This window comes from Desmodus rotundus, chromosome 3 (assembly GCF_022682495.2).
Source record: "Desmodus rotundus isolate HL8 chromosome 3, HLdesRot8A.1, whole genome shotgun sequence".
In the NCBI taxonomy this organism is placed as follows: Eukaryota; Metazoa; Chordata; class Mammalia; order Chiroptera; family Phyllostomidae; genus Desmodus; species Desmodus rotundus.
Window position 1 is genome coordinate 148,068,515 of NC_071389.1, and position 9,925 is coordinate 148,078,439.

The 9,925-nt window shown below is 40.9% G+C and overlaps 1 non-coding gene across 1 annotated transcript; it reads right to left on the bottom strand.

Annotated features, from left to right (window-relative positions):
• Window positions 1-9,584: 9,584 nt before the first annotated feature.
• LOC112319188 (U6 spliceosomal RNA) lies at window positions 9,585-9,691 on the bottom strand. The gene has a single exon (XR_002976291.1). It is a non-coding gene; the product is annotated as a U6 spliceosomal RNA (small nuclear RNA).
• Window positions 9,692-9,925: the final 234 nt, after the last annotated feature.

Consider the following 9,925-nt stretch of genomic DNA (forward strand, 5'->3'; position numbering starts at 1 on the left):
CAACTTCTATTTCTTCCTCTTTTAATATAGCTCCTTGATTTCCTTTGAGGGAATCACCTCCTTCATGGTCTGTAGGCCAGGTGGATGTATGTATCCTAGCCAAGGGGTGGGCACAGTACCACAGTTACACCAACTGAAATTTTCCTTCTCCTCTTCTCGCTTCTCCTCCCCTCTTTCTTCTTCCTCTTCCTCTTCTCCTCCTCCTCCTCCTCCTTCTTCTCCCTCTCTCTTTCTCTTTCTTCTCTCTCTCTCTCTCTCTCTCTCCCTCCGTCCCCCCACCCCCCTTTTCCCACTTTGAGCAGTACAGGGCGGTACAAATGCAAAGGATGGTTGGGACACACTTCAGAGTGGTACCCTGACAACCCTGACAAGGAGTTCTTGCTACTGAGTATCTTTCTTCAAGCCTGGCTATTCAGCCTTCAATACTATACCCCACCCCTCAAAAAAACACCTCCCCATACCCATTGTCTTTTTGTCTTAGTTAACAAGTTGGTTTCTGTTTGTTGCTTATATCTAGAAAACCCTAATTAATACAATTGTAAGGTTATTATATATCCCGGTTTGTCTGGGGCAGTCCTAGCTTATGCCTGTTGTTCCCATGCTACATCTGTTTTACCGTTTATCCTGGGTTTTTGCTTTCTTAATCGAGTTTTATGAATAATTATTAAAATAACCAGGATTGGTTTGGAAGACTTTGACTTTGTATTTATACCTTTTGCCTTGCTTGTCTAGTAGCACTAAAGAGAATTCTCATTTTACCAAGTAATTAAGTCTACAAGAAAAACAGCATTAATGCATCTCTCTTTTCCCAACCTTTTACAAGGTGTTCAGTGATAAAACAAAATGCAAAGGCCCGGGCCATTGTGGCTCAGTTGGTGGGAGCATTGTCCTGTAGACTGAAAGGCTGCGGGTTCGATCCCAGTCAGGGCATGTACGAGAAGGCAGCCAATCAATGTTTCTCTCTCACATCGATGTCTGTCTGTCTCTCTGCCCCTTCCTCTCTCTAAAAGCAAAGGAAAAAAATGTCCTTAGGTGAGGATAAAAAAAAAATGCAAACTGCTTTGACACTTGGTCAGGGAAAAAGTATTCCGTACTGTTACCCCTCCTGGTCAGTTGTGCGACAGTCCACGCCAGTGATTTTCAACCTGTTCCATCTCGTGGCACACATAGACTAGTTGCTAAAATTCTGCAGCACACCAAAAAATATATTATACTTTTTGCTGACCTGACAAAAAAATAGGTATACTTTTATTCAATCACACTAAATGGCTATTGTTGTATTGGCTGTCATCACTTTTTTATTTGACAAACTAATGGAAAAGAGGTCAGTGCCCCTGACTAAGTAGTCAGGTAGTACATGTTTTAAAAATTCTTGCGGCACACTGATTGAAAATTGCCGGTCTATGCTATAGCCTGTGAGACGCACAAAATCCCGAGCTAAAAGTCTATGGGGTCAGTGAGAAATTACACGTTACAGTTACATGTACATGAAATACGTACAGGAAACAGACTACAGGAAACCGGCAGAATGCAGTACCGCTGCGTTCTGACTGCTCTTGCTCACAGTGATTTTGTATGGTACAAATTAATGACTATTTATTTATTTTATTGTTTGAGAATGCTTTTTTATTTTGTAATAAACCCTTGGCAGCAAAGAGCTTTAAAAGTACATATTTAATTTAAAATCAAGTAAAGAATTTTCATTTCTTTTGAAGGTTAATGTAACTTGCAAATATTTATTGACACCTGGGGACCTTACTAATACCACTGACCAACCCTAGGAAGGCTGACGAAGCACCTACCTCTATTTCAAAAGTTGGTCATTATTTTAAGAAGACTATACCCAAAGACAAAGAATGAATACCAGCAATTGCAGATGATACATTTACCTATCACTCTGTGAAGAATCACTTTTCATCTTGAATAAACGACAGTTTTGGTTCCAAGTCTTCTTGTGCATATCTACATGAAGCCAGGGCTGTTGCTGTGTCCATTTCACTAGTAATGCTATTTAGTGTCAGTGTTACTATGTGAGTCAAGTAGAAAATGAGTTAATTCCAATAATGCTTTGGTTTTTTTCATCCAGTTATTACAATGAAAGTTGTTGAAGTTAATTCTGTCCAAGATGAAAAACATGTGACATTGTAAATGTAACTGTAAATTCAGCTTAAAAGTTCAACATTGAAAATAAAGTCCTTTAGTTCTGACAGTGATAATTACACACACAAAAGCGGGCAGACCCCAGTGTCATGATGAGAACAGAGTTCTCACTGAACTAAGTATGTGTGAGGGGAATGTCCTGGGCCTCGGGTGTGCTGTACACGTCATTCATGATTGCTTCCAAACCAGATGTGATCTACCACTCCAATTAAAAGTTGTATCTGTCAGAATCTTAATTTATACATTTTAATTTATATAATTTAATTTAATTTATTTATGTAGTTCATTTTATTGAGTAAATGAACTACATCATTGTTGCAAAACTGATGTTAAAAATACTTTGTATAAAAATTAATCATGTATTAGGCCATAAAGCAAGTCTCGACAAATATGAAAGTCCTCTGCTGAAGTTTTCTGATGCAAAAGATAATTATTCTACAAATCAATAACTAAATGGTTGCTAGAAAATCTTCATGTGCTTGAATACACAGTAATGAAAATGGACAAACTACTTTCAGAGACAACAGTGCAGGCAAATCTGGTAAGCCAAAAAGCTTATCAAAAGAGGCAAGATATAGAAGAATCGAAATAGGCAAAACAAGACCATAGTTTTTAGGAATACAATCATAGGTAGTTCCATATGATTTTACTTATATGTGGAATCTTAAGAAACAAAAACAAAAAACCAAACTCATTAATAAAGAGAACAGATTGGTGGTTGTCAGAGGTAGGGGACAGGGAGTGAGCAAAATAGGTGAAGGTGATCCAAAGGCACAAACTTCCAGTTACAAAATAAGTAAGTCATGGGGATATAATGTCCAGCATGGTGACAATAATTAACAATATTGTGTTGTATATTTGAAAGTTGCTAAGAGAGATCTCAAAAGTTCTTGTTACAATGCCCTGACTGGTGTGGATCAGTGGACTGAGTGCCAGCCTGTGAACCAAAGGGTCGCTGGTTCAATTCCCAGTCAGGACACATGCCTGGGTTGCGGGCCAGGCCCTCCAGTAGGGGCAGTGCGAGAGGCAACCACACATTGATGTTTCTCTCCCTCTCTCCTGCTTCTCCCCTCTCTCTAAAAATAAACAAATAAAATCTTTTTTTAAAAAATCAACATTAGATTACACTATCCAGACTGCTTGTGGTCTTTTCTCACTTTTGAATGATTTCATGGATGTATTTATTAAATTACTATATTAAATATAAAATTTTGTTAATTTAATTTGATGTTAATGTTTATATGTATATTATATAAATATAAATGTATTATTCTTAAATCTGTGTGAAATATTGTCAAATATATTGTGAATATATACATTAAATGTTGTCCTATGACATAGTTGCTTAGTTTTTCTTATATCATTTTCCCTGTGTTTGGAAATTCAAGTTATTTCTCATTTGTTCATTATTATATATATATATATATTTTTTTTTTAATGGTAGTAGGTGCTTAGTAAATGGTAACGTCTGTTCATTTCCTCTGTCATTGGAAACACGTATTACTGTTGGAAATTAAACTCTGAGGGCAGGTACGTGGTTACAGAATTTGAGGATGATCACTAGTCACCACCAGCTTTCCGCTGCTGTTGTGGGTTGTCTCCTTCCCCATGTCAGTGCTTCCAGCTACAGAGAAAAATTCATGACTCAGCTATTGAGCAGGGAGTGAGTCGGCCTTCCCTCGTGGTGGGTATTGGCAGGTCTGATTAAGGTCCAAGCTACATTGAGAGACCTCCTAATTTCATTAGACAACATATCAGACTGTCAATTTTCTTTTAAATATATTTATTGATTATGCTATTACAGTTGTCCCATTCCCCCCCCTCACTCCACTCCATCCTGCCCTCCCCCTCCCTCCCACATTCCCCCCCTATAGTTCATGTCCATGGGTCATACTTATAAGTTCTTTGGCTTCTACATTTCCTACACTATTCTTACCCTCCCCCTGTCTATTTTCCACCTATCATCTATGCTACTTATTCTCTGTACCTTTCCCCCCTCTCTCCCCCTCCCACTCCCCTATTGACAACCCTCCATGTGATCTCCATCTCTATGGTTCTGTTCCTGTTCTAGTTGTTTGCCTAGTTTGCTCTAGTTTTTGTTTTAGGTGTGGTCGTTAATAACTGTGAGTTTGCTGTCTTTTTCACTGTTCCTATTTTTTATCTTCTTTTTCTTAGGTAACTCCCTTTAACATTTCATATAATAAGGGCTTGGTGATGATGAACTTCTTTAACTTGACCTTATCTGAGAAGCACTTTATCTTCCCTTCCATTCTAAATGATAGCTTTGCTGGATACAGTAATCTTGGATGTAGGTCCTTGCGTTTAAGCTTGGGTAATGTAATTATGATGTGCCTTGGTGTGTTCCTCCTTGAGTCCAGCTTCTTTGGGACTTTCTGAGCTTCCTGGACTTCCCGGAAGTCTATTTCCTTTGCCAGATTAGGGAAGTTCTCCTTCATTATTTGTTCAAATAAGTTTTCAATTTTTTGTTCTTCCTCTTCTCCTTCTGGCACCCCTATAATTCGGATGTTGGAACATTTAAAGATGTCCTGGAGGTTCCTAAGCCTCTCCTCATTTTTTTGAATTGTTGTTTCTTCATTCTGTTCTGGTTGGATGTTTCTTTCTTCCTTCTGGTCCACACCGTTGATTTGAGTCCCAGTTTCCTTCGCATCACTATTGGTTCCCTGTACATTTTCCTTTGTTTCTCTTAGCATAGGCTTCATTTTTTCATCTGGTTTTCAAACAGATTCAACCAAGTCTGTGAGCATCTTGATAACCAGTGTTTTGAACTGTGCATCCGATAGGTTGGCTATCTCTTCCTCGCTTAGTTGTATTTTTTCTGAAGCTTTGAAGTGTTCTGTCATTTGGGCCTTTTTTTTTTTTTTTTTGTCTTGGCGTGTCTGTTACTTTAAGGGGCAGAGCCTTAGGTGTTCCCCAGGACGGGGTAATGCTGGGGTAATGCTGGTCGCTGCTCTGTGACGCTGTACCGTGAGGGAGGGGCCGAGAGGGAGCAGTGGCGCCCGCTTCACTCTCCTCCGGATTTCAATCTTTCACTCTGATACCCACAATCAAACTGGGCCCCTCTGGTGCTGGTTCCCGAGTGGGTGGGCCTGTGCACACTCTAGGCCCCTGTGGGTCTCTCCAACGACCTCTCCCGTGAGGCTGGGGGTCTCTCCTCCTGCCGCCCCGACCCCCACGGGCGTTTTCAATCAGAGGTTTGAGGCTTTATTTCCCCGAGCTGGAGCCCGGGGTTGCGCTGTCTGCTTTACTCCCCGCCGTTCCTCCGGTTTATCTGTGCGCAAATGTGGGGCCGCAGGGTCTGCTAGTGCTCCCACTGCCTGTGCTGTTCGTCCTACACTCTGCCAGTCTCGGTCCCGCCACAGCCACGCAGTCCTCTCCACGCCGGGGCCCATCTCCGCCCCTCCTACCGGTCTGGATGAATATTTACTTTCTTTTCCTTGGTGTCGGACCCCTTTGCCGTTGGATTCTCTGTGAGTTCTGGTTGTGCGAGGAGGCGCAGTGTGTCTACCTACGCCACCATCTTGGTTCCGTCCATTATTATATTTTTAACAGTGCAGACGTAAACATACCTTGTACTGCAGTCAAGTCTTTGCTTCACCCATACCTTATTTCCATAGAATAAAGACTTAAATAAATTGCTGTATTCATAACATTATAATTTCTAATGATGTGTAAACAAACGGGCCCCTAAAAGGTCACATCAGTTCACACGCCCACAGGCAGTGGGTGAAAGTGCCCTGAGCCAGGACATTAGATTTTTTAGGGACTTGCTGCTTTCATTTGGAGGGTGGCAGTTGCTGCTGGCCCGGAGGTGAAGATGAACCCTGAAAACCATTCCAGGACTTGGCTTCCTTCAGCTGGAAGACGGAGTACTGTCAATACTGTCAGGAGCTGCTTACTTGATCCTCTTGCAATAAGAAGCTATGCAGGTGGTAAGAAGGTCAACCTGGCTCTTAAATTACTACAGAGGCTTTAGGTGCTGCTCTCCCCAACTCCCATCCCATCATCTACCCCAAGTGTCTTCCCCTACTCCCTAAGAACAAGAACCCCACCACACTGATTAACAGACTGGTCTTCTGGCCCGCCAGAAATCAGTTAAATATAAATATCCCCCATCAAAAAAACAATATAAGTTATAAAAAACTCAAAGATTATTAAAATGTACAGTGCAAAAAGTGTAGGCTTGTTTTGCACTGTACAACCCCCATCCCACTTCTGTGACAAACACCAACATTTGGGATTATTTCACACACACACACACAACCCACATGCACACATGTATGTATATGTACATATATACATTTGTTTTTACAAAGGTTTGATACTATATATGCTACTCTCTATTTTTTTACTTAATAATTACACAGCTTTCCACATAGATAAGAAGTTGATGACTTAGAGATTTTGTCGAAGTAATTCATTAACAGGAAGATCAATGTTTTGTTTATCCTGTCCAGCAGATCTAAATAAATGTTTAGAGGCTTCCGGTATTACACAATAGTGTAGTCAGTGGGGAAAACTCCTAAATATTTACTGAGAATTCTCACTCTTTTGAGTTCCAGTTGGCAATTTAAATCGATTCTTGTTCCTACTACAATAAAAACCTCCCCCTAAAGCATCAGTGAAACAGCCTTTACATTTCACATAATTTTTTTAAGCAAACAATTTTAATCATTAATAGTAAGCAGTAAAAGTACAATTACATGAATAAACCCATACTTTACATGTTTAAATTATTTTTCATTGTCTTTACTTTTAAGGTGTTGAAGGTGGGACCCACTCCTGAATCTTCTTCCTAGGGGTAGGGTAAGGTACATGTTGGTCTGGAGGGTCACACTCCTTGAATTTATGCTTCATCCTCATTAATTTATGAGCAGTAGGTGGTTTTGTTGTTAGAGGATCGCCAGTCACACAGTGAAGCCAACAATGCCATTCAGAGGGCACCAGGCTTCCATCTACAACCCAGCGTGTGTTTTTGACATTCATTTCAGTAGTATAGACAACCCATCAGTGACGGCCAAAAAACTGCTTACTGTCTTCATAGCTTGTTTCTATACCTGTCTGTCCCCACGAACGCACCAACCTTCACATCACTTGCCCTGAGGAGAGTTCACAGGCAGCCCCCAACCTGCTGCAGCCCGCACTTCAGGACCTGCAGGAACTTCTTCGGAAAGAGGTATTCTAGGTGCTCTGGGGACAATAATGAGGGGTGCTCCCTAGGCTAGAGATTCAAGCAACCTTGCTGGAGCAGACAAAGCCCAAGTTGATGCCGAGGAGAAATGTGTGAAAGAATGGTTCGCAGGAAGGTAAATCACAAAGCATCATGACCCTCTAATGTAGCGAGTGGTTCTCAAAGTATAGGCCCCAAATCAGTAGCATCACCAGCAACTGGGAACTTGTTAGAAATGCACATTATTGGGCCCCAGTCCAAACTCACCGAATCAGAAACTCTGGGGGTGACACCCAACAATCTGAACAAGCCATCCAGCTGACTCTGAGGCACACTAAAGGCTAAGAACCACTGTTCTAGAGGAAAACCCTACATTGTCAAAACAAAACCTAAAACTTAATCAGTTAGAGCTTCAGAAAAAGATCCTGGGGTGCCTGTGTGTGCTCCTGAAGAGGGACTGTGCAAGCCAGAGCTGCCCCTGCCCTGTAAATTCTAGCAATATCTCCCCTCACGGCTTTCTCTCTCTGACTTCCACCACCGAACATCATCTCCATTCCCCTTTACGTATTGATTTTTTTTAGAAAGAGAGAGAAAAATTTGTTGTCACACTGATTTATGCATTCATTGGTTGAGTGTTGTACATGTCCTGACCAAGGATCAAACCCACAATCTTGGCTTATCAGGACCAGGCTCCAACCAACTGAGCAACCTGGTCAGGGCTCGATTCCCCTTTAAAGCTCTAACTCAAATGTGGGACAAAACTTCCATCCCCTGTTAATCCTTAGCACAATAAGGCAAACTGGAATTTTCTAAAGAAGTTAAATAGTGATTTGAATGTTGAAAGGACATTTGATGTTCAAATCACTAGTTTGTGATTTGGTCTGGGGATGAGTCAAGGAGTCTAAGAGACCAGTTGTGGGTGGTGGTAGATTAGCAGGCAGCAGCCCCATGGAAGTAGACATGACATTGTGTAGGCAGGAAGCAAGGAGAGGCACCTGCTCATGGTAACACTCAAGTAATCTTCTCAATTATTTCCCTAGTACCTTCCTAGGCAGGTAATATAATAGGCACACTATAATAGACATATACCAGTCATGGCATGTGGTAGGCTAAGTAATGTTCCCCAAAGATATCAGGTCCTAAACCCTGGACCTATAAATGTTATCTTATATGGCAACGACTTTGCAGGTGTAATTAAGTTAAGTATCTTGAGATAGGGAGATTGTACTAGATTATCTGGGTAAGCTTTAAATGCAATCACCACTATCCTTGTACAGAGGCAGAGGCAGATCTGAAGATCAACAGAGGAAGAGAAGGCACTACCTCAGAATATCTGAAAGAGCTTCTACCCCATACTTGGAGCTACAGTAGACTCCTCCATGGAAAGCAATTCTTCCCAGCACGCTGGAGACGTGGACAATCACTCCCCTCCCCGCTCTTATCAACAAGGGAGGCATGCTCAAGGTCACCACTATCACACCAATAAGGTTCACTTTGTGGACATTCACAAAGGCCTCAATCTTCTGCCACTCACTGTGGCCAATTGTGGGAAAGTGCCTGCATTGTGGACCAGGCCCCAGTGTCCTAAGACAATAAAAGTCGGAGCAGGAGTTGATTTGCAGAGAACAATGACAGAGTGTTTAGCTTGATCAATCTACCTACTGAAAACAACTAAAAATGCTAGACAAAATACATTTTTAATCTTCTTAACTGTATCTATTAATTAACAAAAGTAAAGAAAGTTCAGGTCCAAAAACTACGAGGAGACACATACAGAGAGAATAAACAGAACACCAACGTTGGCTTTTGTTTTGAGGGAATCTGCTAACCAATGTGCACTTGAACTTCAGTTTTTATAGCCTCAAAAAACATATACATTAAGAAGATATAAAGTCCTGGGCCTATATAATGTAGTGAATCTAATAAAAGACACTTTCTTGATTAAGCTGAGATCCTAAATAGCTATACTACCAATTTAAGGATGAGGGAGAAAGTCCTTCCTAAGGACTGAAAGTAAAACTGTCTTGAACATCGGTATTGGAGGGAAGGGGGAAGAATCACCCCTGAGGAACTGTAACCACAAACCATCCGTCATGAGAGTTTGCAGCCAAATTCACACTGTCTAGGTGGTCCAAAAAACCTCAAGCCAAGAATTAAGTTCAAGGTAGCCAAGGATTCTGAGTGCCCCCTGACACCTGATAAAAGCAAACATACATCCTTTCTGGAGAAATATATTTTTTATATGAAACACTTCACAAATTTACATGTCATCCTCGCGCAGAAGCCCTGCTAATCTTCTCTGTATCATCCCAATTTTAGTATATGTACTGCCAAAGCAAGCACTGGAGAAATCTTTATGTCAGGCCTTAAGGAATCACCAAACAGAGTTATTACGAAAAACAGCAATTCATTGTCCCAAATCACTAAATATGCAAGAAAACAAAGCATCATTTGCAATAACCAACAAAAACAAAAAGGTAAAAAAAAAACCTCACAAAGACTTTAGATATCATAATATAAAATACATGTGCTAAATACAACTTTAAAATAAAAGAGATTGCAAATATAAAGAACATG